Source organism: Labeo rohita, chromosome 5 (assembly GCF_022985175.1).
Source record: "Labeo rohita strain BAU-BD-2019 chromosome 5, IGBB_LRoh.1.0, whole genome shotgun sequence".
Taxonomy (NCBI): domain Eukaryota; kingdom Metazoa; phylum Chordata; class Actinopteri; order Cypriniformes; family Cyprinidae; genus Labeo; species Labeo rohita.
The window spans coordinates 31301885-31307733 of NC_066873.1; positions in this window are offsets into that span (position 1 = coordinate 31301885).

Sequence of the window (5849 nt, forward strand, 5' to 3'; positions counted from 1 at the left end):
TCACTTCATGTCAGCACCCTCCCTCTCTACCTCAGCCTACCCTCTTCGTCCTTAAGGGAAATTTTGTTTACTTTCTCAAAAGTACCCAGTATTCTGACAGCTTTCCATAGTATCAGTGTTTTCATTCTGCTTTTACATAAAAGAGACCCTGCTTGTAGCTGTTGACATTTCAAAATATGGCTTCAGCAATTACATCTATGCATTTGACATTTTCTGCTTTAGCAGAATGGTTTTTATTGATCCGTCTTCAGTCAAAGGCTGTTATTATTATGAACTCTACAGCTTTAGTCATGTCTTGATTGTGTTTAAAATAATTTATAACCAAGTTCAATAACAAAACAAATTGGTTGCACAGTATAGCACAGTAGAATCCAGTCAGCAGGCGTTAAGTGTGAAAATATTTAGTCATTTATGACCAGTTTGATTTAAACAAAGCATGCCGTACTAGTAAATCCAGATTTAATCACAGGCTCGGTATTTAAACATCCCTTTCACGTGTGGATATGGATATAGAAGACTTTCCAGTCAAACTGCTGTTTTCTCTTCCTCCACAGGCAGTACTGAGAATATGGACTGAATGAAAACGTGAGAGTAACAGGGCACCAGCCCATCTATAAATAAAAACCATCCACCCAGAGTGTATTAAGTATCCTGACTATAGGATTCTTCAGAGTGATGGAATACAGCTCATCTTTGGCTCACATGATTACCTGAGACGGGTTTGTCTGATGACAACAGTAAAGATGAGACACTGTTAGACTGTGACTCAGATTTGTTTTACAAATGAAAGCTGCCAGCTCATCGTTTTGTCACGTCTATTGACTCTAAATAGCTCTTTATGTTCTCATTAGCATTAATTGTACTGTAGATGTGACTGTAATGGTCAAAAATGCTTAATTCTACTGTTCTGAATGTGTCTGGAAAAACATTTTTCTTTAAGACATGAGTGGAAAAAATAGCAGCCACAATGGAACATTTTATGTTTCTGTGATCAAAGGTGTGCCAGTGGCTGAGAGACTGAGGGAGTGAGAAGAAGACATGCTCAGAATACAGTTACGGCCTGTGTCAGTTCTCCGAAGATGGAATCCCCAAACGGTGCTGCTAAACTTAGCCGAGGAAAACAATCTAGCTCCCTGCAGGGCGACAACACAAGTACAGAGATAGACACTCCAGCCCATGGGATCTCAAACACACAGACCTTGACACAATATGCAAAAATACACTGTATGAATACAAATACCTGCTGACTGGGAGGGTAATGTGTGCACAAGAAATGGGTCAAACATTGAAACTGCGATGCAGCCTGACATCATCTGAATTCCCCTAGATTTCTCATTCATTTTAACAGAACAGCCTCAAATGTTTATCCTTAGTGACATCAGGTGGTCAAGATGTGTAACGACAATGAAGGAATCCACAAATGCTGTTGGTGATGTTGGATTCAGAGCTTTCACATGCATTCCGTGCTATCACATGCATTGATGCATCAGACATATACCTTATATTAACCGCAAAAGTAGGAGAAATGCCTGGAGCAAGCTGAGGTTAAATGCCTATTTAAGGATGTAATAATAACAAGATTTGCTCAGTTACTCTCTAATTTACCGGATGATTGACTCTAGGGAATAGTATTACAGTCCCAAAGCCTGAACCACAAGGTCACTGCTACCTTTTGGTATCAGTAATATTTTTGGCATGGTAATTTATTATTATGTTTTAAATATTTCTTATTGACACTACTTTTACATATTTATCAGACACTTTTGTCCAAAGTGACTTACATTGGATTCAAGTTTGCATCCCCCCCAAACAGTTCATGCATTCCATAGGAATCAAACCCATGATGACTCTGATGTTACCAGCTCCACGCTCTACGGTTATCTAATTTCTATTATTAATATTTTTTGGATCATATGCGTGGAGTGAAACCACCTCCAGGAGTGTCACCTATTAAATACAAATACATCATAAATCCTTTTTTTCAGGCAAATACCACATACGGGTGTCATGGCCTAATAATTTTTTTTTTTAATAGGACAGGTTAATATAAAATACTGTAAGTTACAATTATAATGCTAATTATAACAGTTTTAATGCAGAAAGCAAGTGAAGAATATTATCACTCAACTTTAGTCTATCACGACTTCGAGCACTCTCAAAAAACAAAACTATTGTTATAATGACCCAAGTTGTCTACACTGTAAATGCACTGAGAACATTGTACATATATCAGTGCTTTGTTGTTTATAATGAGGGAATTCACAAGAGCACAGAATTCAGTCAGACTGAATGAAACCGGCGTTTCAGCAATGAATCATCTGAACTCCTCTGGTTGGACATTGCATTCATAAGCTCAACAGAATCTTATGTGATTGGTTATAATGCAAAGCGTTTAAAAACGTGTAAAAAGAAATATGGTGCAACATGAGCAGATCCTAATTTAATGGCGCAATCGACACTTTTCATTCATTTTTACTTGTTAGCAACAGACAATATTTTTAATTTAATTGTGCAGGGGCATTTTTGTCTAATTTGGTGGACTTTTTTGCCCCAAGTCTGTGTGGGAAAGGCTAAGGCTTCCCCAGCTTTCAGCCCAAAATATACTTTGTTTTTGTACAAGTACGCTGGCGTAGCCTTTCAAGGTATACTACATTTATGGAAGGACAAATGGTTCAAAAACACATGAATTTTAACACGTCAACAACACATAAAATATGTGTATTTAACGCGTATTTCAAGAGTTACATACATATTGTTTACCCGTGAAAAATCAGTGCATTAAATATGCGCAAAACAACACGTATTTAACGCCTGAAATATGCATATAGTACGTATTAAATAAGTATATTTTATGTGTTAAAATTTGCATGTTTTTGAACCATTTGGCCTTCCATACCCATTTGGTGTTGTGTGCGAACATGGGCGGTCGACATATGCACTCTATGTCCAGTGTCTGCTTTATTTTTCCCCGTAAGTTATGACCAATAACAAAAATGTAATCTTATTTGAGTTGACTGAACGTAAAATTTTAAGGCAGTGGGGTAACAAATTATTTTAAGTTGACTCAACAAATTGTGTTTTATTGTTTTTTACATTGCAGGGAAAAGCTAAGGCTTCCCCAGCTTTCAGCCCAAAATATACCTCGTTTTTGGATGCGTACGCTGGTGTAGCCTTTCAAAGTATGCACCATTTATGGAAGGACAAATGGTTCAAAAGCACATGAATTTTAATACTTCAACAACACATAAAATATGTGTATTTAACATGTATTTCAAGAGTTAAATACATGTTGTTTACCCTGAAATATGTGTATAATATGTATTAAATATGCATATTTTTTGTGTTTTTGAACCATTTGGCTTTCCATACTCATTTGATGTTGTGTGCGAATGCGGGCGGTCGACATATGCACTCTAGAAAGCTTCATCTATGTCCAGTGCCTGCTTTATTTTCCCCATAAGTTATGACCGAAAACTATATTTTTGAACTCTTTTAAACCAATATCTCACACCCTCTCGCTCACAAGCACTTGTCAATGTGAGTGTCTGTTGTTGTTGCAGTCTCCACTACTTTGTTGTTGTTATTCCATCTCTTTATTTTTGTTTACTACTGTAAAACAATGGCCTGGGTCAGTATTGTCACCTTGTGGAACAACAGATTACGGCTAAACAAACTCAATGCCTGTGCAACCTGTCTGTACAAAGTAGGCCTACTAACAGTTAAAAAAAATCTGATGACGAAATTTGCATCATGTGCACTGTACGCTGACCCTCGTGTACGTGTAAAAAGTGAAATGTACTTTGGGCTTTACACACGCTCCATCTATGATTGGGATCATGTAGAACCATAATGACAAAGGTTCAGTTCATTAGATTCAGTTACCTATAAATACATTAAAATATCAAGATCTATTAATAGAACCCAGTGTCCTCCCTTTTTCTCCTTTTCCATACATCTAATATCTCTATGCTTCTACCATTCTGTGGAGCACAATCCCACGAGGGCACCTCAGGCATATATGAGTAAAATCTGTCTTCCTATTAATTTCTCCGGAGACACTTCCAGACTTTCTGTTTCTGTCTTTATTTTATGGCAGCTTTGGCTCTAATGTGCCAGATACTGTACACTGTTAGATATACTTTACTGACTTTAGTAGTGTAGCATGTCACTTTGTATTTTACGTATGCATTCTTTTACAATCTTAATATCTGAATTCTTATTTTCTACATGAATATAATTGCTGTGATTTTACGATTTCCTGCAAACTGAAGCCATATTTAGGGTAACTTTTCCACTATAAGTGAAAGTACAGCTCACAATGACTCTGGTTACTCTGCGGCACTAATCATCTATTATCTCCCTCTTCGCTCTTTCTATAGTCGGTCATTAGACCATCATCCTCTATTTTGGCTTGGTACTGTGTGACCCCCTTTCTTTTTGAAAAAAAGAGTCATAATTCTGTTGAATAATTCAAAGGGGTGAAATTGAGAGGCTCTAGAGTTTCGACTGGTTATTGTTCCTGGGCGAGGTCGCTGAATGCTGGTAAAAAGTGAACTCTTCATGCACGGTACTCATCACCTGCCAGGTTCTGTTCAGTCAGGACATGGTCCGCTGCTGCAACATCATCGCACACACACTCGTATATGCATGGACACACACACGGGAGGTCAACCACATGCACAGAGTGAAGGCCACTAGCGAGGAGGATGCCACGGCATAAACTCATCGCATCTGAAAGTGACGGTAAAGATGATTATTACATTCTTTTTGTATTTTATAAATTTTTTTCCTAGCAAAATGATACTTTGATGATGTGTTTATCTTATTTTATTCAGTGTTAAGCCATGACTGACAACTGACTTTTATCACTTGAAATTAATTCCACAGTCTGCCTCAGTGTTTAAAAATTATATTTTTGATTCTGATAAAATTGTTTGAATAGTTCAGTCACTTGAAAGGCGATTTGTATTTTATGGCTGGATGTGAATTATAATTTTCTAGGTAATTTCATTTTGATGCAAACCCACTGACTTGTGCTAAATGCAAGGGTGGTCATGCAGCTAATATGAATTTTAAGTGTGTGTTTGTGAATTTATAAACATTACTTTTATTCTATTGCCCTTTGACCCCTGTGAGAGGACACTGACACTGAAGATGAAAAGCACCATTGTGTCTATTGTACAACACAACTAAGCATGTAATGACCCGGTCAGCACTTACCGGTCTGGTTACACTGTGGTCACAAACAATACAAGAGACGCTAAACAGCTGCTGGGAACCCATGTCTGACCTTTCAGGACTTAACAATGTCTTCCTAACAATGTCCAGAACTCTTGTCTTCCGTTTTTGACTTATTTTCTATTTCATTTTACAGTGAGCATTGAGGTGGATGAAGGTAGGAAGGTTGTCTGCTTTCTGCGTGCATTTTTTAATGTTTTTATTTTGTACTGTAGTGTTAATCTATGTAAAACTATTTTTGTAGGAAAGGATAATGAATTCAGCCTCTACTACGTGGAAGTGGAGGAAAACTCTAAGAAAGGTAAGGAGAAGCAGACGACGCGAGATGGCAAACGGAGAAGAGAGAGAAATGGTGAAGTTAGCAGGAGAAGAGCTTCAGAGAAGAGAACAATCGAGGGGGGCAATAAAAGAGCAGAGAAGAAACATGAGAGACGCCAGAAAACTGCAAGGAATAAGGGTGAGAAACATGGAAAAAGGCAAAGAAGAAAGAATGCAGATGAAGAGGAGGTTGAGGAAGAATCCAGCAAAGAGAAAAAGAACATTAAAAATGAAAGAACCAAGACACTAAAACTGGAAGATGAGAAGGAAAAAGATGTGAAGAAAAAGAGAAA